Source organism: Ranitomeya imitator, chromosome 2 (genome assembly GCF_032444005.1).
Source record: "Ranitomeya imitator isolate aRanImi1 chromosome 2, aRanImi1.pri, whole genome shotgun sequence".
Lineage (NCBI taxonomy): Eukaryota > Metazoa > Chordata > Amphibia > Anura > Dendrobatidae > Ranitomeya > Ranitomeya imitator.
Genome location: NC_091283.1, coordinates 582,527,961 through 582,555,051, shown reverse-complemented (window position 1 = coordinate 582,555,051; position 27,091 = coordinate 582,527,961).

Below are 27,091 nucleotides of genomic sequence, written 5' to 3'. Positions count from 1 at the left end.
GTTTGTCTCTATGTAAAGTCTTGTCTAAAGTCCACTTTAAGGGAGGATATTAGCGAAGGGAATGAGGATGTCGAGTCCATATGGGTTGAAATTCATGGAGGGAAAAATGGTAACAAAATTCTCATTGGGGTCTGTTACAAACCCCCAAATATAACAGAAAGCATGGAAAGTCTACTTCTAAAGCAGATAGATGAAGCTGCAACCCATAATGAGGTCCTGGTTATGGGGGACTTTAACTACCCGGATATTAACTGGGAAACAGAAACCTGTGAAACCCATAAAGGCAACAGGTTTCTGCTAATAACCAAGAAAAATTATCTTTCACAATTGGTGCAGAATCCAACCAGAGGAGCAGCACTTTTAGACCTAATACTATCTAATAGACCTGACAGAATAACAAATCTGCAGGTGGTTGGGCATTTAGGAAATAGCGACCACAATATTGTGCAGTTTCACCTGTCTTTCACTAGGGGGACTTGTCAGGGAGTCACAAAAACATTGAACTTTAGGAAGGCAAAGTTTGAACAGCTTAGAGATGCCCTTAATCTGGTAGACTGGGACAATATCCTCAGAAATGAGAATACAGATAATAAATGGGAAATGTTTAAGAACATCCTAAATAGGCAGTGTAAGCGGTTTATACCTTGTGGGAATAAAAGGACTAGAAATAGGAAAAACCCAATGTGGCTAAACAAAGAAGTAAGACAGGCAATTAACAGTAAAAAGAAAGCATTTGCACTACTAAAGCAGGATGGCACCATTGAAGCTCTAAAAAACTATAGGGAGAAAAATACTTTATCTAAAAAACTAATTAAAGCTGCCAAAAAGGAAACAGAGAAGCACATTGCTAAGGAGAGTAAAACTAATCCCAAACTGTTCTTCAACTATATCAATAGTAAAAGAATAAAAACTGAAAATGTAGGCCCCTTAAAAAATAGTGAGGAAAGAATGGTTGTAGATGACGAGGAAAAAGCTAACATATTAAACACCTTCTTCTCCACGGTATTCACGGTGGAAAATGAAATGCTAGGTGAAATCCCAAGAAACAATGAAAACCCTATATTAAGGGTCACCAATCTAACCCAAGAAGAGGTGCGAAACCGGCTAAATAAGATTAAAATAGATAAATCTCCGGGTCCGGATGGCATACACCCACGAGTACTAAGAGAACTAAGTAATGTAATAGATAAACCATATTTCTTATTTTTAGTGACTCTATAGCGACAGGGTCTGTTCCGCAGGACTGGCGCATAGCAAATGTGGTGCCAATATTCAAAAAGGGCTCTAAAAGTGAACCTGGAAATTATAGGCCAGTAAGTCTAACCTCTATTGTTGGTAAAATATTTGAAGGGTTTCTGAGGGATGTTATTCTGGATTATCTCAATGAGAATAACTGTTTAACTCCATATCAGCATGGGTTTATGAGAAATCGCTCCTGTCAAACCAATCTAATCAGTTTTTATGAAGAGATAAGCTATAGACTGGACCACGGTGAGTCATTGGACGTGGTATATCTCGATTTTTCCAAAGCGTTTGATACCGTGCTGCACAAGAGGTTGGTACACAAAAATGAGAATGCTTGGTCTGGGGGAAAATGTGTGTAAATGGGTTAGTAACTGGCTTAGTGATAGAAAGCAGAGAGTGGTTATAAATGGTATAGTCTCTAACTGGGTCGCTGTGACCAGTGGGGTACCGCAGGGGTCAGTATTGGGACCTGTTCTCTTCAACATATTCATTAATGATCTGGTAGAAGGTTTACACAGTAAAATATCGATATTTGCAGATGATACAAAACTATGTAAAGCAGTTAATACAAGAGAAGATAGTATTCTGCTACAGATGGATCTGGATAAGTTGGAAACTTGGGCTGAAAGGTGGCAGATGAGGTTTAACAATGATAAATGTAAGGTTATACACATGGGAAGAGGGAATCAATATCACCATTACACACTGAACGGGAAACCACTGGGTAAATCTGACAGGGAGAAGGACTTGGGGATCCTAGTTAATGATAAACTTACCTGGAGCAGCCAGTGCCAGGCAGCAGCTGCCAAGGCAAACAGGATCATGGGGTGCATTAAAAGAGGTCTGGATACACATGATGAGAGCATTATACTGCCTCTGTACAAATCCCTAGTTAGACCGCACATGGAGTACTGTGTCCAGTTTTGGGCACCGGTGCTCAGGAAGGATATAATGGAACTAGAGAGAGTACAAAGGAGGGAAACAAAATTAATAAAGGGGATGGGAGAACTACAATACCCAGATAGATTAGCGAAATTAGGATTATTTAGTCTAGAAAAAAGACGACTGAGGGGCGATCTAATAACCATGTATAAGTATATAAGGGGACAATACAAATATCTCGCTGAGGATCTGTTTATACCAAGGAAGGTGACGGGCACAAGGGGGCATTCTTTGCGTCTGGAGGAGAGAAGGTTTTTCCACCAACATAGAAGAGGATTCTTTACTGTTAGGGCAGTGAGAATCTGGAATTGCTTGCCTGAGGAGGTGGTGATGGCGAACTCAGTCGAGGGGTTCAAGAGAGGCCTGGATGTCTTCCTGGAGCAGAACAATATTGTATCATACAATTATTAGGTTCTGTAGAAGGACGTAGATCTGGGTATTTATTATGATGGAATATAGGCTGAACTGGATGGACAAATGTCTTTTTTCGGCCTTACTAACTATGTTACTATGTTACTATGTTCTCCAGTCATGCTTACTACTCAATGACATTTTAGAACTTCGTTACATATGTGGAACATCCAAACTGTTTAATATCTGAATACCATAGAAGAGAAGCAGGACAAGGCACAGCTGTATGACCTCGGGTTGATGGTGCTGCACACACACCAGGGATTACGGGTGCCACTTCCAAAGAAAAAGAATCTGTATGTCCATTGAAAAGAAAGCGGATTGGCACATACCGTCCTGTGCAACAAAATCCTATATTGTGGCATCATCATACCAACAGCAGGCAGATAAAACAGTGGAGCAAATACAGACGACAATCATTTCATGATTACATTGCGACATTGATTACCTGTTGAAGCGATTGTCGTCTGTATTTGCTCCACTCTTTTATCTGCCTGCTGTTGGTATGATGATGCCACAATAAACGATGTTGTTGCATGGGACGGTATGTGCCGCTTTCTTTTCTATGGACATACTGTTTAACCCCTTCGCGCCATGCGCCGTACTAGTACTGCGCTGCCGGCACTGCATTAGTGCCAGCAGCAGTACTAGTACGGCGCATCGATCACCGCGGTCTCGCGCTGAGCGCCGCGGTGATCGGGTGCGGGTGTCAGCTGTATATGACAGCTGACACCCCGCAGCAATGCCCACGATCGGCGCTATCGCCGATCGCGGGCATTTAACCCCTCTGATGCCGCTGTCAGTAGTGACAGCGGCATAGAGGGGGATCGCGCAGGGACGGGGGCTCCCTGCGCTCTCCCACCGGAGCAACGCAATGAGATCGCGTTGCTCCGGTGACCCGGAAGGAGTCCCCGGATCCAAGATGGCCGCCGGACTCCTTCCGGGTCATGAAGTGACCTGGCTAGCCGGCGCCTGCTGAGAGCAGGCGCTGGAAGCCAGCTAAGCTGCCTGTCAGATCGTTGATCTGACACTGTGCTATGCACAGTGTCAGATCAACGATCTGATCTAATACAGAGATGTCCCACCCTGGGACAATGTTAGAAAGTAAAAAAAAAAAAAAATAGAATGTGTAAAAAAAAATAAAAAAAAATCCCCAAATAAAAAAAAAAAAACATTTCCCAATAAATCCATTTATTTATGTAAAAAAAAAAAAAAACAATAAATGTACACATATTTGGTATCGCCGCGTCCGTAACGACCCGCTCTATAAAACTATCCCACTAGTTAACCCCTTCAGTGAACACCGCAAAGAAAAAAAAAAAAACAAGGCAAAAAACAACGCTTTATTATCATACAGGCGAACAAAAAGTGGAATAACACGCGATCAAAACGACGGATATAAATAACCATGGTACCGCTGAAAACGTCATCTTGTCCCGCAAAAAAAAAGCCGCCATACAGCATCATCAGCAGAAAAATAAAAAAGTTATAGCTCTCAGAATAATGCGATGCAAAAAACAATTATTTTTTTATATAAAATAGTTTTTATTGTGTAAAAGCGCCAAAACATAAAAAAATTACATAAATGAGGTATCGCTGTAATCGTACTGACCCGAAGAATAAAACTTCTTTATCCATTTTACCACACGTGGAACGGTATAAACGCCCCCCCTAAAAGAAATTCAGGAATTGCTGGTTTTTGTTCATTCCGCCTCCCAAAAATCGGAATAAAAAGCGATCAAAAAATGTCATCTGCCTGAAAATGATACCAATAAAAACGTCAACTCATCCCGCAAAAAACAAGATCTCACATGACTCTGTGGGCCAAAATATGGATAAATTATAGCTCTCAAAATGTGGTGATGCAAAAACTATTTTTTGCAATAAAAAGCGTCTTTTAGTGTGTGACGGCTGCCAATCATAAATATCCGCCAAAAAAACGCTATAAAAGTAAATCAAACCCCCCTTCATCACCCCCTTAGTTAGGGAAAAATAATAAAATGTAAAAAAATGTATTTATTTCCATTTTCCCATTAGTGCTAGGGTTAGTGCTAGGGTTAGTGCTAGGGTTAGGGCTAGGGTTAGGGTTAGGGCTAGGGTTAGGGCTAGGGTTAGGGTTGGGGTTAGGGTTTCAGTTATAATTGGGGGTTTCCACTGTTTAGGCACATCAGGGGCTCTCCAAACGCGACATGGCGTCCGATCTCAATTCCAGCCAATTCTGCTTTGAAAAAGTAAAACAGGGCTCCTTCCCTTCCGAGTTCTCCTGTGTGCCCAAACAGTGGTTCCCCCCAACATATGGGGTATCAGCGTTCTCAGGACAAGTTGGACAACAACTTTTGGGGTCCAATTTGTCCTGTTACCCTTGGGAAAATAAAAACATAGGGGATAAAATATCATTTTCGTGGAAAAAAAAAATATTTTTTATTTTCACGGCTCTGCGTTATAAACTGTAGTGAAACACTTGTTGGTTCGAAGCTCTCACAACACATCTAGATAAGTTCCTTTGGGGGTCTAGTTTCCAATATGGGGTCACTTGTGGGGGGTTTCTACTGTTTAGGTACATCAGGGGCTCTGCAAATGCAACATGACGCCTGCAGACCAATCCATCTAAGTCTGCATTTCAAATGGCGCTCCTTCCCTTTCGAGCTCTGCCGTGCACCCAAACAGTGGTTCCCCCCAACATATGGGGTATCAGCGTTCTCAGGACAAGTTGGACAACAACTTTTGGGGTCCAATTTGTCCTGTTACCCTTGGGAAAATAAAAACATAGGGGATAAAATATCATTTTCGTGGAAAAAAAAATATTTTTTATTTTCACGGCTCTGCGTTATAAACTGTAGTGAAGCACTTGTTGGTTCAAAGCTCTCACAACACATCTAGATAAGTTCCTTGGGGGGTCTAGTTTCCAATATGGGGTTACTTGTGGTGGGTTTCTACTGTTTAGGTACATCAGGGGCTCTGCAAATGCAACATGACACCTGCAGTCCATTCCATCTAAGTCTGCATTTCAAACGGTGCTCCTTCCCTTCCGAGCTCTGCCATGCACTCAAACGGTGGTTCCCCCCCACATGTGGGGTATCATCGTACTCAGGACAAATTGGACAATAACATTTGTGGTCCAATTTCTCCTGTTACCCTTGGGAAAAAAAAATTGCGGGCTAAAACATCATTTTGTGGAAAGAAAAAATGATTTTTTAATTTTCACAATGCTACATTCTAAACTTTAGTGAAACAATTGGGGGTTAAAAGTGCTCACCACACATCTAGATAAGTTCATTAGCGGGTCTTCTTTCCAAAATGGGGTCACTTGTGGGGGGTTTCCACTGTTAAGGCACGTCAGGGGCTCTCCAAATGCAACATGGCGTCCGATCTCAATTCCAGCCAATTTTGCATTGAAAAGTCAAATGGCACTCCTTCCCTTCCGAGCTCTGCCATGCGCTCAAACAGTGGTTTATCCCCATATATAAAGTATCGACGTACTCAGGACAAATTGCACAACAACTTTTGGGGTACAATTTATCCTTTTACCCTTGGGAAAATAAAAAATTTGGGGCAAAAAGATCATTTTTTGTGAAAATTAATAAAAAATTTTTTTTTACGGCTCTACATTATAAACTTCTGTGAAGCACTTGGAGGTTCAAAGTGCTCACCACACATCTAGATTAGTTCCTTAGGGGGTCTACTTTCCAAAATGGTGTCACCTGTGGGGGTTTCCACTGTTTAGGCACATCAGGGGCTCTCCAATCGTGACATGGGCTCCGATCTCAATTCCAGCAAATCTTGCATTGAAAAGTCAAATAGCGCTCCTTCCCTTCCGAGCTCTGCCATGTGCCCAAACAGTGGTTTACCCCCACATATGGGGTATCGGCGTACTCAGGACAAATTGTACAACGACTTTTGTGGTCCAATTTCTCCTGTTACCCTTGGTAAAATGAAACAAATTGGACCTGAAGTAAAAATTTTGTGAAAAAAAAGTTAAATGTTCAATTTTTTTAAACATTCAAAAAATTCCTGTGAAGCACCTGAAGGGTTAATAAACTTTTTGAATGTGGTTTTGAGTACCTTGAGGGGTGCAGTTTTTAGAATGGTGTCACTTTTGGGCATTTTCTGTCATATAGACCCCTCAAAGTCACTTCAAGTGTGAGGTGGTCCGTAAAAAAATGGTTTTGCAAATTTTGTTGCAAAAATGAGAAATCGCTGGTCAACTTTTAACCCTTATAACGTCCTAACAAAAAAAAATTATGTTTCCAAAATTGTGCTGATGTAAAGCAGACATGTGGGAAATGTTGTTTATTAACTATATTATGTGATATAACTCTCTAATTTAAGGGCATAAAAACTAAGAGTTTGAAAATTGCTAAATTTTCATAATTTCTGACAAATTTTTGTTTTTTTCACAAATAAATGCAAGTCATATCGAAGAAGTTTTACCACTATCATGAAGTACAATATGTCACGAGAAAACAGTGTCAGAATCACCAGGATCCGTTGAAGCGTTTCAGAGTTATAACCTCATAAAGTGACAGTGGTCAGAATTGTAAAAATTGGCCCTGTCACTTAGGTGAAAACAGGCTTTGGGGTGAAGGGGTTAATATCTACGGGCAGCTTTGGATTCAGTAAGCTATTTATTTTTTACTAAAATCTATTTTTGATGGATTATTCACAAATATTCTATTTTATCTTATGTTCTCGATGATAACAATAAGACCTGTGTTTACAATGATAATGATATGTTTGCAATTAACCATTTCAAAACCTGGCTATTCTTTGCTTGTATTCTATCATTTTTTCTTCATATTCTTCAAGACCTATGCATTTTTACATTTTTAGTTTTCCATTGTCATAGCCATATAAGGTCTGTGTTGAATGACACCATTCATTTCATTATATAATAACTTATTGGAAAAATAAGTTAAAATGATGAAATAGTGAGAAAAAAACAATTCCACCATTGTTTTTTGTGTTTTTACTGTGTTCATTGATGAGTAAAAATGACCTGGCAATATGATTCTTGCAGTCAATACGATTATGGCGCTACCAATTGCGTTGCCAGTTTCTGAGGCAGGTAACTTTTAATTTTTCTGGCACTAGACCTATATAAGGCTTGTTATTCATGGGCTGAGATGCATATTGATAGAATTTTGAGGTACTTATGATGTTTTGATTGCTTTTGATAATATTTAGACAAACTTTATCTCCTTACACTTTAGAAGTGCGGCGACTAAAAAACAGTAATACTAGTTTTCTAATTTTTTTTTAAAACTTTAACATAAGGTTTTATATTTTGATAGATCAAGCTTTTCAGACTGAAAAACATCAGACCGCACTTGCATGACATTTTTCTCAGATGGAGATAAAAGGCTCATGTGCACAAGTCCTATTGGTCATCAAATCCTATTGTATTTAAAAGGGCATACCATTATTCCACCTTTATTAAAATTCATCCTAAAATTTACCTTATCACAATCTACCTCAAACTGTGAATTATTTTTAAAAAAACCCATTCATTACAAAGTCACTGACGGCATCATCCAAACCACTAAAAACATGTTTTCAGTTGGTTCAGAAAAATTGCACTGAAGCCAAGTGTTATTTGCCTCTAGACGAGGTACACATTAATTTCAACAAGTCTGTGTAAGCAGGAGGTCACACTGATTACCACAATAAATACTTTTTAATATTTCAGCATTGAAACCATAGTCATTTTTTTACATGACAGAGACTATGTGGCAAGTTAATGGTGTGGCAGCTTCGCTATGCTTAAACAAATTCCATAAATGCCAGAGGTCTTATTCTACAATCCTCATAGTGAAAGTCAATGTGCCTTGCATTTCCAGCCAAAAGAAATATGTGGTAACGTTTGTACAACTCGTACGACTAATACCACAATGATGTTGACATAGACAAGCAAAGGCATACAGTATGGCTGAATCAAAGTTATGTATTCTTATGTAAGGCACAGACTGTGCTGTCACACAACCCCTACATCCTCCAAACACAATGTGATCCACACTACACAGTGTTTGGGAACGCAGAACCAATAATGATTGGTCTCCCCCTTCCTGTCTCTGATGTGTCATACAAGCGTCAGTGATTTCTCTGATACACAAAAATGGTCAGCATTTTGGATCTAATTTTCCGCAGTGTTTCAGTTTTGACCATTAGAATTACATCAGTGATTTTTCTTGTATGGAAAAAAAATTGCAAAGCTTCTCCTATCCACTGCAATGCTAAGCATGGACAGCACACAAATGAGATTTTAATACTGTCAGTGATTTTCATGGAAGCATAGATTTGTATGGGTTATGCCAGGTCCTGCAAATCTCCCAGTTCAGGACTTCAGTGTACCATCCTCAGACTGACGGCCTTGTCGAAAAGTTTAATAAAACACTGAAGAGCATGTTGAGGAAACCCATAGAAAAAGATGGTAGAGACTGGGACTGTCTCTTACCATCTTTGTTATTCTCCATTCGTGAGGTTCCACAGGCCTCTACAGGGTTCTCGCCATTTGAACTTTTGTATGGCCAACATCCGCGAGGTCTCCTGGATATAGCCAAGGGAACCTGGGAAGCTGAAGTCGCGCCCAACAGAAGTGTCATTGAGCATGTGGCACTTATGCACCAGAGGATTGCGAAGGTGATGCCAATCATAAAAGGACATCTCCTCCAGGCACAAGAAGAGACCGAGTTCTTGTTTTAATTGCTAATAGGAGAGCAAGTTCTTGGCCAAATGGCAAGGGCCGTATGATGTGGTGGAGAAGCTTGGTGATGTAAATTTTAAGATTCATCAACCAGGAATGCGGAAACCATATCAGGTCTACCATGTTAGCCTCATCAAGCCATAGCAAGACAGAGAGATGACTGAAACTCCGTGCTTGCTGGGCCAGCCAGAAGGTGAGGTTGGAGGTGTTGCCATAGCAGAAAACACTGTTGAAGGCCCAGAAACAGCAGTGCCGGGAGTTGCTTCAGAAGAACAGTGACCTGTTCTCGGAGTTTCCGGGGTGCACGAAGGTCATAGAACACAAAGTTCTGACAAAGCCACATGTGTGCATAAACATGAAGCCTTATCGGATTTCAGAAGCCCGTCGAGAAGTGATCACCAAGAAGGTGGAGGGCATGTTAAAACTTGGGGATCATTGAGGAATCCAAGAGTGGTTGATCAAGCCCAATTGTCCTGGTCCCAAAGCCCAATGGTGAATGGAGGTTCTGTGACAACTATCGGAAGTTGAATGAGGTCTTAAAGTTCGACGCATATCCCATACCATGCGTCGATGAGCTAATCAAGAGATTTAGGCCCACAAGGTACATAACCACCTTGGATTTAATGAATGGATATTGGCAGATCCCCATGGCACAAGAAGCCAAGGAGAATACTGCATTTTCTACGCTGGACGGATGCCTCCAGTATGTCTGGATGCCGTTTGGACTGCAGGGGGCTCCGACAACCTTCCAGAGAGCTATGGATAGAATCCTTGCAACCCATAAGCAATATGCCGGATAATATTGTTATCTTCAGCCTGGACTGTGAGAGTCATCTGTAAAATGTCCAGGCAGTGTTTGATGCTCTAAAGAAGGCAGAGTTTTCAATAAACCCAAAGAAATGTGCCTTGGAGAAAGAAGAAGCCAAATACCTGGGATATGTAGTGGATAGAGGCGAGATCAAACCCCAAATCAGTAAAGTGGAGGCAATTCGAACATAGCAGAGACCACTGTCAAAAAGCAAGTTAAAGTCTTCCTGGGGATCGTGGGGTACTACAGGAGGTACATCCCGAACTTCGCCATGATGGCCGCGCCCCTGACTCACCTCCTTAAGGGGACAAAATCAGTAATGGTCAAATGGTAGAGACTGCCTTTCAAAAAATGAAAAGGGGCTCTGTGTAAGCAACCGTTTCTGTTGGCCCGTGACTTTAAGAAAACATTTATACTCCAAACAGATGCCTCAGATGTCAGTTTAGGAGCAGTCCTTTCCCAGGAGATACACGGGAGGAGCACCCTGTTCTCTACCTGAGTAGGAAGCTATCCTCATGTGAGAGGAATTATTCAGTCGTAGAAAAGGAGTGTTTGACCATAAAGTGGAGAGGGGACACATTATGGTACTATCTCATAGGACATAAGTTTAGATTGGTATCTGACCATGCCTCACTCAGATGGATGAGGGAAACAAAGGGGAAAAATGCTAGGGTCACCAGTTGGTTCTCATCCCTACAAGATTTCAACTTCCATGTAGAGCATAGAGCAGGGAAACTACATGGTAATGCCGATGCCCTCTCACGAATCTCTTGTCTGGTAGTAGAAAGTGCCAAACTACATGGCTTTAGGCAGAGGGAGAAATATGTACTGTCGCTAATGGTCTCATAGTCGATGGGAGGTATGTGTCTTATATGGCTTGTGTCTGTGATGCAACCCGGTGTATGTTCTCTAGTGCATGAAAGCACTAAGAGGTTCATTTGTTGCACCTGGGACTGTGTTGTGGGTAGCTGTGAGAGATCGGCGGGTCTAGATACCCATATTCCTCACCTCTGGGTGTGGTTAATAGAGCGCCCCCAAGGACAGTGGGGTACTCGGTACCGGGTCCTTCGGTTCACAGGGGGATGTCATGGTGGCTGACCCAGTCTGTGGCCCTAGGGACGTTCGTGTTGAAGGGGAAAGGTCTTTAAAAGGAATGTTCATGACGCCACCTGTGGTATTCGGTCAGGGTGACCGACGCTGCTTTAAGGGGTCCGCTGGGGTGATGTTATGGCAGCTAGATGGTATACCTTCCTGTTATGGACCTGGTGGTTAGGAGCACCCGGAACGACCTGATGGTTAAACTCACACAGGACAAGCTCTGGGAAGTGGGAGCTCTGCTGACCGCAACCCCTAATCCTATCACACAACTAGAAATAGCCGTGGAGCGTACCTAACTCGGCCTAGACGCCTCTTCACAGCCTAAGAGCTAACTAGCCCTAGAGACAGAAAATAAAGCCTACCTTGCCTCAGAGAAATTTCCCAAAGGAAAAGGCAGCCCCCCACATATATTGACTGTGAGTAGAGATGAAAGTCACAAACACAGAAATGAAACAGGTTTCAGCAAAGGGAGGCCAGACTTACTAAACAGACTGAGGATAGGAAAGGTATCTTTGCGATCAGCACAAAAAACTACAAAAAGACCACGCAGAGTGCGCAAAAAGACCTCCGCACCGACTCACGGTGCGGAGGTGCCACTCTGCATCCCAGAGCTACCAGCTAGCGAGACAAAATCATGATAGCAAGCTGGACAAGGAAACAATGAACAAATAATTAACTAGCAGGGACTTAGCTTCTGCTGGAGTAGACAGGTCACCAGAAAGATCCAAGAGCGAACTGAACCAGTACAAGAACATTGACAGCTGGCATGGAGTAACGATCTGAGTGGAGTTAAATAGAGCAGCCAGCCAAAGAATAAACTACGTCACCTGTGGAAGGAACCTCAGAAGCAGCAGCTCCACTCACAGCCACCAGAGGGAGTCCATGGACAGAACTCGCCGAAGTACCATTCATGACCACAGGAGGGAGTTCGATAACAGAATTCACAACAGTACCCCCCCCTTGAGGAGGGGTCACCGAACCCTCACCAGAGCCCCCAGGCCGATCAGGATGAGCCAAATGAAAGGCACGAAGTAAATCGGCAGCATGAACATCAGAGGCAAAAACCCAGGAATTATCTTCCTGACCATAACCCTTCCACTTGACCAGGTACCGGAGTTTCCGTCTCGAAATACGAGAATCCAAAATCTTCTCCACCACATACTCCAACTCCCCCTCGACCAACACTGGGGCAGGAGGATCAACGGAGGGACCCATAGGCGCCACGTATCTCCGCAATAACGACCTATGGAACACATTATGAATGGCAAAAGAAGCTGGAAGGGCCAAACGAAATGACACAGGATTGAGAACTTCAGAAATCTTATACGGACCAATGAAACGAGGCTTAAACTTAGGAAAGGAAACCTTCATAGGAACATAACGAGACGACAACCAAACCAAATCCCCAACACGAAGTCGGGGACAACACAGCGCCGGCGGTTAGCGAAACCTTGAACCTTCTCCTGGGACAATGTCAAATTGTCCACCACATGAGTCCAAATCTGCTGCAACCTGTCCACCACAGTATCCACACCAGGACAGTCCGAAGGCTCAACCTGCCCTGAAGAGAAACGAGGATGGAAAACAGAATTACAGAAAAAAGGCGAAACCAAAGTAGCCGAGCTGGCCAGATTATTAAGGGCGAACTCAGCCAAAGGCAAGAAGGACACCCAATCATCCTGATCAGCAGAAACAAAGCATCTCAGATATGTTTCCAAAGTCTGATTAGTTCGTTCGGTTTGGCCATTTGTCTGAGGATGGAAAGCCGAAGAAAAAGACAAATCAATGCCCATCTTAGCACAAAAGGACCACCAAAACCTCGAAACAAACTGAGAACCCCTGTCCGAGACGATGTTCTCCGGAATGCCATGCAAACGAACCACATGCTGGAAAAACAATGGCACCAAATCAGAGGAGGAAGGCAATTTAGACAAGGGTACCAAATGGACCATCTTAGAGAAGCGATCACAAACCACCCAAATAATAATAATAATAATAATAATTTTTATTTATATAGCGCCAACATATTCCGCAGCGCTTTACAAATTATAGAGGGGACTTGTACATACAATAGACATTACAGCATAACAGAAATACAGTTCAAAACAGATACCAAGAGGAGTGAGGGCCCTGCTCGTAAGCTTACAAACTATGAGGAAAAGGGGAGACACGAGAGGTGGATGGTAACAATTGCTATAGTTATTCGGACCAGCCATAGTGTAAGGCTTGGGTGTTCATGTAAAGCTGCATGAACCAGTTAATTAATTTTTTTTTTTTTTTAATATAGGCCACACAGGGATCGTTAGGTTAATGCATTGAGGCGGTAGGCCAGTCTGAACAAATGAGTTTTTAGGGCACGCTTAAAACTGTGGGGATTGGGGATTAATCGTATTATCCTAGGTAGTGCATTCCAAAGAATCGGCGCAGCACGTGTAAAGTCTTGGAGGCGGGAGTGGGAGGTTCTGATTATTGAGGATACTAACCTGAGGTCATCAGCGGAGCGGAGGGCACGGGTAGGGTGGTAGACTGAGACCAGAGAGGAGATGTAGGGTGGTGCTGAGCCATGGAGTGCTTTGTGGATGAGGGTAGTAGTTTTGTACTGGATTCTTGAGTGGATGGGTAACCAGTGTAATGACTGGCACAAGGTAGAGGCATCGGTGTAACGGTTGGTGAGGAATATGATCCTGGCAGCAGCATTCAGGACAGATTGGAGCGGGGAGAGTTTGGTAAGAGGGAGGCCGATTAGTAGAGAGTTACAATAGTCCAGACGAGAATGAATAAGTGAAACAGTAAGAGTTTTTGCAGAGTCGAAAGTAAGAAAAGGGCGAATTCTAGAAATGTTTTTGAGATGCAGGTAAGAAGAGCGAGCCAGTGATCGGATGTGGGGGGTGAATGAAAGGTCAGAATCAAGGATGACCCCAAGGCAGCGGGCATGTTGCTTTGGAGTAATGGTGGAACCGCAAACGGAGATGGCAATGTCAGGCAAAGGTAGGTTAGTAGAGGGAGAAAACACGAGGAGTTCAGTTTTTGACAGGTTTAGTTTCAGATAGAGGGAGGACATGATGCTAGAGACAGCGGTAAGACAATCACTGGTGTTTTCTAATAAGGCAGGCGTGAGATCAGGAGAAGAAGTGTATAGTTGGGTGTCGTCAGCATAGAGATGGTACTGGAAGCCAAATCTACTGATTGTTTGTCCAATAGGGGCAGTATACAAAGAGAAGAGGAGGGGGCCTAGGACTGATCCTTGAGGAACCCCAACAGTAAGGGGAAGGTGAGAGGAGGAGGAACCAGCGAAACATACAGTGAAGGATCGGTCAGAGAGATAGGAGGAGAACCAGGAGAGAACGGTGTCCTTGAGGCCGATGGAGCGGAGCATAGTGAGGAGGAGCTGATGATCCACAGTATCCAAATGACCGACATCCTTTGAGAGACAGGGAGATCTGAAATAAAATCCATGGAAATATGCGTCCAGGGCCTCTTCGGGACCGGCAAGGGCAAAAGCAACCCACTGGCACGAGAACAGCAGGGCTTAGCCCGAGCACAAGTCCCACAGGACTGCACAAAAAAACGCACATCCCGTGACAAAGAAGGCCACCAAAAGGATCTAGCCACCAAATCTCTGGTACCAAAGATTCCAGGATGACCAGCCAACACCGAACAATGAACCTCAGAGATAACTCTACTAGTCCATCTATCAGGGACAAACAGTTTCTCCGCTGGACAACGGTCAGGTCTATCAGCCTGAAACTTCTGCAGCACCCGCCGCAAATCAGGGGAGATGGCAGACAAAATTACCCCCTCTTTGAGTATACCCGCCGGCTCAGGAACACCCGGAAAGTCAGGCACAAAACTCCTTGACAGGGCATCAGTCTTCACATTCTTAGAGCCCGGAAGGTACGAAACCACAAAATCAAAACGGGAGAAAAATAGCGACCATCGAGCCTGTCTAGGATTCAACCGTTTGGCAGACTCGAGATAAGTCAAATTCTTATGATCCGTCAAGACCACCACGTGATGCTTGGCTCCTTCAAGCCAATGTCGCCACTCCTCGAATGCCCACTTCATGGCCAACAACTCTCGATTGCCAACATCATAATTGCGCTCAGCAGGCGAGAATTTTCTAGACAAGAAGGCACATGGTTTCATCACCGAGCCATCAGAACTTCTTTGCGACAAAACCGCCCCTGCTCCAATCTCAGAAGCATCAAACTCGACCTGAAACGGGAGCGAAACATCTGGCTGGCACAACACAGGGGCAGAAGAAAAATGACGCTTCAACTCCTGAAAAGCCTCTACAGCCGCAGAGGACCAATTGACCACATCAGCACCTTTCTTGGTCAAATCAGTCAACGGTTTAGCAACACTAGAAAAATTAGCGATGAGGCGACGGTAAAAATTAGCAAAGCCCAGGAACTTCTGCAGGCTCTTCACAGATGTCGGCTGCGTCCAATCATAAATGGCCTGCACTTTAACAGGGTCCATCTCGATAGTAGAAGGGGAAAAAATGAAACCCAAAAATGAAACCTTCTGAACTCCAAAGAGACATTTTGACCCCTTCACAAACAAGGAATTCGCACGAAGGACCTGGAACACCATTCTGACCTGCTTCACATGAGACTCCCAATCATCCGAAAAGACCAAAATATCATCCAAATATACAATCAGGAATCTATCCAGGTACTCTCGGAAGATGTCATGCATAAAGGACTTTAACACAGATGGAGCATTAGAAAGCCCGAATGGCATAACCAGGTACTCAAAATGGCCCTCGGGCGTATTAAATGCTGTTTTCCATTCATCGCCCTGTTTAATTCGCACAAGATTATACGCCCCTCGAAGATCTATCTTGGTGAACCAACTAGCCCCCTTAATCCGAGCAAACAAATCAGACAGCAGCGGAAAAGGGTACTGAAATTTGACTGTGATCTTATTAAGAAGGCGGTAATCAATACAAGGTCTCAAAGAACCATCCTTCTTGGCCACAAAAAAGAACCCTGCTCCCAACGGTGATGACGACGGGCGAATATGACCTTTCTCCAAGGATTCCTTTATATAACTCCGCATAGCGGCGTGCTCTGGCACAGATTAATTAAACAGTCGGCCCTTAGGAAACTTAGTACCAGGAATAAAATTAATAGCACAATCGCAATCCCTATGAGGAGGTAGGGCACTGGATTTGGGCTCATCAAATACATCCCGGTAGTCTGATAAAAACTCAGGGACTTCAGAAGGAGTGGAAGGCGAAATTGACAGCAATGGAACATCACCATGTACCCCCTGACAACCCCAGCCGGACACAGACATAGATTTCCAATCCAAAACTGGATTATGGACCTGTAACCATGGCAACCCCAAAACGACCACATCATGCAGATTATGCAACACCAAAAAGCGAATGTCCTCCTGATGTGCAGGAGCCATGCACATGGTCAATTGAGTCCAGTACTGAGGCTTATTCTTGGCCAAAGGCGTAGCATCAATTCCTCTCAATGGAATAGGATACTGCAAGGGCTCCAAGAAAAAACCACAGCGCCTGGCAAACTCCAAGTCCATCAAATTCAGGGCAGCGCCTGAATCCACAAATGCCATAACAGAATAGGACGACAAAGAGCAAATCAGAGTAACGGACAAAAAAAATTTAGACTGTACTGTACCAATGGTGGCAGACCTAGCGAACCGCTTAGTGCGCTTAGGACAATCGGAGATCGCATGAGTGGAATCACCACAGTAAAAACACAGTCCATTCCGACGTCTGTGTTCTTGCCGTTCAGCTCTGGTCAAAGTCCTATCACATTGCATAGGCTCAGGCCTATGCTCAGAGAATACCGCCAAATGGTGCACAGCTTTGCGCTCACGCAAGCGCCAATCGATCTGAATGGCCAAGGACATAGACTCATTCAGACCAGCAGGTGTGGGAAATCCCACCATGACATCCTTAAGGGCTTCAGAAAGACCCATTCTGAAAATTGCCGCCAGGGCACACTCATTCCACTGAGTAAGCACAGACCACTTTCTAAACTTCTGACAATACACCTCCGCTTCATCCTGACCCTGACACAAAGCCAGCAAGATTTTCTCTGCCTGATCCACTGAATTAGGTTCATCATAAAGCAATCCAAGCGCCAGAAAAAACGCATCTACATCACGCAATGCAGGATCTCCTGGCGCAAGGGAAAATGCCCAGTCTTGAGGGTCACCACGCAACAAAGAAATAATGATTTTTACTTGTTGAACGGGGTCACCAGAGGAGCGGGGTTTCAAAGCTAGAAACAGTTTACAATTATTTTTGAAATTCAGGAACTTAGATCTATCCCCAGAAGACAAATCAGGAATAGGAATTCTAGGCTCTAACATCGGATTCTGAACCATAAAATCTTGAATGTTTTGTACCCTTGCAGTGAGATGATCCACACAAGAGGACAGACCTTGAATGTCCATATCTACACCTGTGTCCTGAACCACCCAGAGGTTAAGGGGAAAAGAAAGACAAAACACACTGCAGAGAAAAAAAAATGGTCTCAGAACTTCTCTTATCCCTCTATTGAGATGCATTAATACTTTGGGCCAGCTGTACTGTTATGGACCTGGTGGTTAGGAGCACCCGGAACGACCTGATGGTTAAACTCACACAGGACAAGCTCTGGGAAGTGGGAGCTCTGCTGACCGCAACCCCTAATCCTATCACACAACTAGAAATAGCCGTGGAGCGTACCTAACTCGGCCTAGACGCCTCTTCACAGCCTAAGATCTAACTAGCCCTAGAGACAGAAAATAAAGCCTACCTTGCCTCAGAGAAATTTCCCAAAGGAAAGGGCAGCCCCCCACATATATTGACTGTGAGTAGAGATGAAAGTCACAAACACAGAAATGAAACAGGTTTCAGCAAAGGGAGGCCAGACTTACTAAACAGACTGAGGATAGGAAAGGTATCTTTGCGATCAGCACAAAAAATTACAAAAAGACCACACAGAGTGCGCAAAAAGACCTCCGCACCGACTCACGGTGCGGAGGTGCCACTCTGCATCCCAGAGCTTCCAGCTAGCGAGACAAAATCATGATAGCAAGCTGGACAAGGAAACAATGAACAAATTATTAACTAGCAGGGACTTAGCTTCTGCTGGAGTAGACAGGTCACCAGAAAGATCCAAGAGCGAACTGAACCAGTACAAGAACATTGACAGCTGGCATGGAGTAACGATCTGAGTGGAGTTAAATAAAGCAGCCAGCCAAAGAATAAACTACGTCACCTGTGGAAGGAACCTCAGAAGCAGCAGCTCCACTCACAGCCACCAGAGGGAGTCCATGGACAGAACTCGCCGAAGTACCATTCATGACCACAGGAGGGAGTTCGATAACAGAATTCACAACACCTTCCCACAGGTGAAGTATGCCCCCAGGGCTTCCCAGTGTGTAGATGGTGGATGGTGAGAGGCGCAGTGAAGAACGAGGACACAAGGTTGCAGTCTCTTTACCTTTTACTGAAGGCTTCAGCATCCACACTCCAGGGTACCAGACCACAGGGCAGGCAGAGTCCGGCCGGTTTGGAGGCAAATCCTGAGTCCTCTTGTCCAGGTAGAAATCAGTAGCCTTCCTCTAGCACCATGGTGTTGTTGTACCTTACTGCTAAGCTTCCCATAAAGTCCTCACAACTGTTGAAGATGTTACAGATGTTATGTCTCTCTCTCTCTGTCCGCCGGATGGATAGGACACACCCGTATGACCATTGGCTTGAGGTGTTTTACAGGGACTCTATCATGCCCCAGCCTCTAAGGGGTGCCACCTTGCCTCCTGGGTGTAGGGGCGGACAGGTAATGTCCGCCCCTACGCCCAGCACTCCCAGAGGCAGTAGCAAAACTGCCTCTGGGAGTGCTGTGCCAAAAAAGCCTGTGTGTACAGTGTGCCAAAAAGCATTTGTGTGTATTATGCCAAAAAGCCTCTGCACCTGTGCCTGTGCGAGTAGTTTGTCTACAAAATAATCACACTCTTCCCTTGTGTCAGTACGAGTTGTGGTCCTAAACAATAATTATACCCATGTCTGTGGGAGTACCGTGTGTGAAAACTATTTTTTCTACTTTGCAACCATGTCCGTTGGAATATTGTGCCAGAAAAACTTGTGTGTATACTCTGCACGTGTCTCTGTGGGCGTACTCTGGAAAAAGCCTCTGTGGAGGTAATCTGCAAACAAACTTTGTGGGTATACTCTGCAAAACACCCTAATTTATATTAATTCATTTTTTTAAATTTGGGTGGGACCCTTAATATTGTGAATGGAAAATAGAACAAACAAACTGCGGTGCAACCTAGCAATGGCTGGATGCTGCTGGTATACTTCTATATTCAGCCAAAGGTACGGGCAAGTCCTGTGAGTTCCATACCTGGTTCATTTGAATGAATGTGAGCTTGCCCACATTGGCTGCGGACAGGCACATGCGTCTGTCTGTGATTACACCTCTTGTCATCCTAAACACAAGTTCCGACAAGTACACTTTCCGCAGGCAGGCCAGCAACATCAAGGCATAAAGGCCAAGCACTTTTTAGGCTTCCGATAATGATTCCAGCCAATTTTGTGTTGAAAAAGTCAAATGGTGTTCCTTCACTTCTGAGCCCTGCCATGCGCCTAAACAGTAGTTTTCCCCGACATATTGGGTATCAGGAGAAAGTGCACAATGATTTTTTGGGTCCATTTGCTTCTGTAACCCTTGTGAAAATAAAAAATTGGGGCTAAAAGAACATTTTTGTGGAAAGAATTAGATTTTTCGTTTTCACGGCTTAACGCTATAAATTACTGTAAAGACCCTGCCTGGGGGTTCAAGCTACCCGCAACACATATCTAGATAAGTTCCTTGAATGGTCTAGTTTCCAAAATGGGTTGACTTGTGAGGGTTTTTCACTAGGGTTGAGCAAAACGGATGGGACAAATTCAAAAATCACTGACTTTCGGCAAAGTCAGGTTTCATGAAACCCGATCCTAGTGTGGGATCGGCCATGAGGTCAGCGATCTTCGCGCCAAAGTCACGTTTCATATGACCGTTTCAGCGCCATTTTTCAGCCAATGAAGGAGGATGCAGAGTGTGGGCAGCGTGATGACATAGGTCTTGGTCCCCACCATCTTAGAGAAGGGCATGACAGTGATTGGATTGCTTTCTGCGGCGTCACAGGGGCTATAAAGGGGCGTGCACGCCGGCCGCCATCTTTCTTCTGCCGATCGTAGCATAGGGAGAGGTTGCCGCAGCTTCATCAGAAGAAGGGATATAGTTAGGGAGGGAAGATTAACCCCCGAAATTGCTTGTGCTGTAGCGATTTCCACTGTCCAACACCACCATTTGTTTGCAGGGACAGTGGAGGCTATATTTTTGTGCATCAGCTCTGTAGCTTATTAGGCTGCCTTATAAGGCTCCCTGATAGCGGCATTGCTGTTTGCATGCCGCTGTGCAAACCAACTGCTTTTTTAAAAGCAAAAATCCTGTTGCTCCTTTCTGCACAGTTATCTTGTTTATTTGTCCACACTTTTGTGTGCAGCAGTCCTTTTTATTGCTGCCATACTTTTCCTGAGATCATTGTAGGGAGATTGAAATTGTACTACAGTCCTTGTATTTTTTCATATATCTTCCAGCCGCTTAGATTGCATTGTTTTATACACTGGGCCTGAGCTTTGGGTCAGTCTCCCCCCAAAAAAGGGAGTTTCAAATTCTCACAAAGTGGATCTACTGCAGTCCTGTTACTTTGGTGTATGTCAGCCAGCCACTTTCTGCCACTTACATTGCGTTGTTTTATACACTGGGCCTGACTTTTGGGTCAGTCTCCCCCCAAAAAAGGGAGTTTCAAATTCTCACAAAGTGGATATACTTCTGTCCTGTTAGTTTGTCGTATATCAGCCAGCCACTTTCTGCCACTTACATTGCGTTGTTTTATGCGCAGGGCCTGAGTTTTGGTTCAGTCTCACCCCAAAAAAGGAAGATTCAAATTCTCAACAAGTTTATATACACTTTCTGCCTTGTTTTACAGTACCATATAATGGTTGTTATTTTGGTTAGATTTTCCAAAAAATGAGGAAGTCTCGTGGAAGAGGCCGTGGGCGGTGGTTGCCAGCTGGTAGTGATGGTGGTGGTGGTGGTGGTGGTGCTGCACTGGTGGTAGTGGCAAAAGCACAATAGCACCTAAGGCTGGAGGTGTTGAGCCAGCGTCATCGTCTGGCTACACAAGGCCTCAAATGCTCCCTTTTCTGGGAATAGGAAAACGGCTTTTAAAGCCGGAGCAGCAGGAAATTTTGGCTTTCATTGCTGACTCAGCCTCTAGCTCTTTCGCCTCCTTTTCAGAAAGTTCCAAATATAAAAGCAATTCGTCAGTGGATGCTCCCGGTCAGGAGCAAGACGTTTCCTTGTGTCCTTCACCCAAACCAAAAGTGTAGGATGCGTCAGGCGACACTACAGGTTACTCCATGGAGCTCTTTACACATACCGTGCCTGGGTTAGAACGGGAAATTGTTAACTGCCCATTACAAGATGAATCGGACATGGAGTGCACTGATGCACAGCCACAGCTAGATTATAATGCTGTTCCATTGACTCAGATCACTACATTGCCCTTTGCAGTGTACTGAGCCAAAATCTGACCCTGATGAGACTATGGTGCCCCGTCCCGAACGCTATAGCACCTTACACGGTGACACAGAGGAAGGTGCACATGACATTGAAGAGTAGGTGATAGATGACCCAGTTGTTGACCCAGATTGGCAGCCATTGGGGGAAGAGGGTGCCGCTGCCAGTAGCTCTGAAGCGGAGGAGGATGATCCGCAGCAGCCATCTACATCGAAAAAGCTGTCATCTGGCAGGCCCGTATCAGGTCAAAAATGTTTGTCAAAAACAAAAACAGTTTTAGGACAGCGTGGCCATCCGGTGAAAGTAGCACAACATGCAATGCCTGAAAAGGTATTCCATAGTAGGAAGAGTGCAGTGTGGCAATTTTTTAACCAAGATCCGAATGATCAGTCAAAAGTTATCTGTAAGAAATGCTCAAAGACCTTTAGCAGAGGGAAGAATCTTCAAAATTTAAATACAACATGCATGCTTAGACATTTAACCAACATGCACTTGCAAGCCTGGACTAACTACCAAACATCCTGTACCGTTGGTGCACCTTCTCAGAATGAAGGTAGTCAGCAACGCTCCATTGCTTCCCTCACTGTAAGCACACCGGTTATTAGGACACCACCAGCAGCAAATGAGGAGGTATTGTCGCAAGGCCAAAGCACTCAGGGAATCACAAGGTAATTGGTAGGAAACACTGTATGTAGGCCAACATCGAGAATACCATCACCAACCCACTCTCAATCCGCCATTTCCAAGACCACCACCACCGCTAGTTCCACCATATGCACCTCTCCAGTCCAGCTCACCCTACAAGAGACTCTCGTTAGGAAAAGAAAGTACTCATGCTCTCATCAGCGTACACAGGGTTTGAACACCCACATTGCTAGACTAATCTAGTTAGAGATGATGCCCTATCGGTTGGTTGAAAGTGAAGCTTTCAAAGCCCTGATGGCCTACGCAGTACCACGTTATGACCTACCCAGTCGACACTTCTTTGCGAGAAAAGCCATCCCAGGCCTCCACCAGCATGTCAAAGACCGCATTGTCCATGCACTGAGGCAATCAGTCAGTAGAAAGGTGCACCTCACAACAGATGCATGGACCAGTAGGCATGGCCAGGGTCATTACGTGTCCATCACGGCACACTGGGTTAATGTGGTGGATGTAGGGTTCACAGGGGACAGCCATAGTGGGACAGTTCTGCCTAGCCCACGGTCTAGGAAACAGTTGGCTGTAGGCGTTCGCAACCCCTCCTCCTTCTCCAGAAGCGAAAGCTCGTCCACAGAGAGCAGTCGCACGACCACTCCATCAGCAGCTGCCAGTGTTGCACACGAGGTGTCCCATTATCAAACAGCTAGTGGTAAGCGTCAGCAGTAGTGTTGAGCGATACCGTCCGATACTTGAAAGTATCGGTATCGGATAGTATCGGCCGATACCCGAAAAATATCGGATATCGCCGATACCGATATCCGATACCAATACAAGTCAATGGGACATCAAGTATCGGAAGGTATTCTCATGGTTCCCAGGGTCTGAAGGAGAGGAAACTCTCCTTCAGGCCCTGGGATCCATAGGGATGTGTAAAATAAAGAATTAAAATAAAAAATATTGATATATTTACCTCTCCGGCGGCCCCTGAACTCAGCGCGGGTAACCGGCAGGCTTCTTTGTTCAAAATCAGCGCTTTTAGGACCTGAGAATCACGTCCCGGCTTCTGATTGGTCGCGGGCCGCCCATGTGACCGCCACGCGACCAATCACAAGCCGCTACGTCTTTGAAAGCCATTAACGCGCTCATTTTTAAAAATGAGCGCGTTAATAGCTTGCGGTGACGTCGCGGCTTGTGATTGGTCGCGTGGCTGCGACCAATCACAAGCCGCTACGTCTTTGAAAGCCATTAACGCGCTCATTTTTAAAAATGAGCGCGTTAATAGCTTGCGGTGACGTCGCTGCTTGTGATTGGTAGCGTGGCCGTGACCAATCACAAGCCGCTATGTCTTTGAAAGCCATTAACGCGCTCATTTTTAAAAATGAGCGCGTTAATAGCTTGCGGTGACGTCGCGGCTTGTGATTGGTCGCGTGGCCGCGACCAATCACAAGCCGCTACGTCTTTGAAAGCCATTAACGCGCTCATTTTTAAAAATGAGCGCGTTAATAGCTTGCGGTGACGTCGCGGCTTGTGATTGGTCGCGTGGCCGCGACCAATCACAAGCCGCCACGTCTTTGAAAGCCATTAACGCGCTCATTTTTAAAAATGAGCGCGTTAATAGCTTGCGGTGACGTCGCGGCTTGTGATTGGTCGCGGCCACGCGACCAATCACAAGCCGCTACGTCTTTGAAAGCCATTAACGCGCTCATTTTTAAAAATGAGCGCGTTAATAGCTTGCGGTGACGTCGCGGCTTGTGATTGGTCGCGTGGCGGTCATATGGGCGGCCCGCGACCAATCAGAAGCCGGGACATGATTCTCAGGTCCTAAATGCGCTGATTTTGAACAACGAAGCCTGCCGGTTACCCGCGCTGAGTCCAGGGGCCGCCGGAGAGGTAAATATATCAATATTTTTTATTTTAATTCTTTATTTTACACATCTCTATGTATCCGATACCGATACCCGATACCACAAAAGTATCGGATCTCGGTATCGGAATTCCGATACCACAAGTATCGGCCGATACCCGATACTTGCGGTATCGGAATGCTCAACACTAGTCAGCAGGCTCTGTTACAAATGAAGTGTTTGGGCGATAACAGACACACCACGGAAGTCCTGGCTGAGTACTTGCAGCATCAAACTCAGTCATGGCTGGGCAGTGTACATCTAGAGGCAGGCAAGGTAGTCAGTGATAACGGAAGGAATTTTATGGCAGCCATAGCCCTATCAGAACTTAAACACATACCTTGCCTGGCTCACACCTTGAACCTGGTGGCTTGAGGCAGGCAAGGTAGTCAGTGATAACGGAAGGAATTTTATGGCAGCCATAGCCCTTTCAGAACTTAAACACATACCTTGCCTGGCTCACACCTTGAACCTGGTGGTGCAGTGCTTCCTTAAAAATTATCCGTAGTTACCAGTCCTGCTCCTGAAGGTGCAAAGACTTTGCTCGCACATCCGCTGGTCGCCCGTACACTCCAGCCGTATGCTGAACCATCAGCGATCGCTGAATCTTCCCCAGCACTGCCTAATAATCGACATTGCAACAAGGTGGAACTCCACACTGCACATGCTTCAGAGGCTGTGTGAACAGAGGCGTGCTGTGATTAATTTGTGGGAGGATACACATACACGGGCAGGCAGTTGGATGGCAGACATGGAGTTGTCTGGTGTGCAGTGATTGAAGCTCCAAGACCTCTGTCAAGTCCTTCAGTGTTTTCAGGAATGCACATGGCTGGTAAGTGCAGACGACGCCATCATAAGCATGAGCATCCCACTAATGCGTCTGGTGATGCAAAGTTTGACGCACATTAAGGAGCTGGCGTCTGCAGCCGAGAAGGAGGGAAGCCTTGATGACAGTCAGCCATTGTCTGCTCAGGGAACTCTCCTGGACGAGGTGGCAGATGAAGAGGAGGAGGAGGATGATGGGGATGAATATTTATAGGAGGAGGATGCTTCTCAGGGGGCAATAGAAACTGGTGGCGTTGCAAGGTCAGGTACAGTGTTTTTGCGGGACACAAGAGATGTTGATTTGCAAGAAAGTGCTCCTCAACCCAGCACAAGAAGTGAATTGACACCTGGAACATTGGCCGACATGGCTGAGTATGCCTTGCGTTTCCTAAAAAGGGACCCCCGGATTATCAAAATGATGACCAATGACGATTACTGGTTGTCCTACCTCCTGGATCCACGATATAAAGGAAAATTACAAAATATCATGCCACATGAGAACCTTGAGCAAATATTCGCTACCAAACAAGCAACTCTTGTAGACCGTTTGGTTCAGGCATTCCCAGCACACAGCGGCGGTGATGGTTCTCACACGAGCCGTAGGGGGCAACAGGGCAGAGGTGTTAGAGGTGCACAAATCAGAAGTAGCGTTGGACAGAGGGGTTTTATGACCAGGTTGTGGAGTGATTTCACAATGACCGCAGACACGACAGGTACTGCTGCATCGATTCAAAGTGACAGGAGGCAGCATTTGTCCAGTATGGTTAACAACTATTTTTCCTCCCTTATCGATGTTCTCCCTCACAGGTCATTCCCCTTTGATTACTGGGCATCTAAAATAGACACCTGGCCTGATTTGGCAGAATATGCATTACAGGAACTCGCTTGCCCTGCTTCTAGTGTGCTATCAGAAAGAGTCTTCAGTGCTGCTGGTTCAATACTGACCGAAAAAAGGACACGTCTGGCTACCCAGAATGTTGATGATCTAACCTTCATTAAAATGAGCCAATTATTGATTTCAAATTATTTTGCCCCACCTTCTCCTGCTGACACGTAGCTTGCCTGAAAAATGTCTTGCTTTTGGCCTCCTCTTACTGACTTCTCCAATTCCTCCATTTGCAGCTGCTGAATGTCCACCATAGGCCATTTTTATACCTCCCTAAATGGGCTGACTCCCCCCACAGGGCCGTAGTCACCACATGGCGCAAACACCCGTGTGAGTGCCGTTTGCCTGGACAGGTGGGTGCGACCACTCTTGGGCAATGGCACAGGCACAGGGTCCCTCATAGTACAATGAAGTGTCTCTGGCGATGGTGGTGCACAACCAATGTCAGACACACCGTCGTAATATGAGGGGCCCTGTGCCAGTACCACCGCCCACGAGAGAGTGTTCCCCCCCAGCTCGAAGAGTGCTCTACCACTTGCAATACTTACCTCTCCCTGCTCCACCACTGTGTAGTCTGGGCTGTTAAATCCTTCAATGGCACTGAAAATACAAATTTGTTGAAATGATAGATGATAGTTAAAATATACAGGGGCCCTGGCCTCCATTTAGACCAGTTAAAACTTTGCGCCTACTACCACTGCCAGTTACTCAGCAGAGGAGCCCAGTACCTAGCCGTGCCACCTGGTTAGTCCTGTTACCAATTTTGAACTGCTTTTAGCCTACTTTTGTATTTGGGCCTACTAACTGTGTCTGCGCCACTCATTACAATTGTCCTCCACAGAACAAAGCTATGCCGCCTGTTTAGTCCTGTTACCAATTTTGAACTGCTTTTAGCCTACTTTTGTATTTCGGCCTACTAACTGTGTCTGCGCCACTGATTACAATTGTCCTCCACAGAACAAAGCTATGCCACCTGTTTTGTCCTGTTACCAATTTTGAACTGCATTTAGCCTACTTTTTTATTTTGGGCCT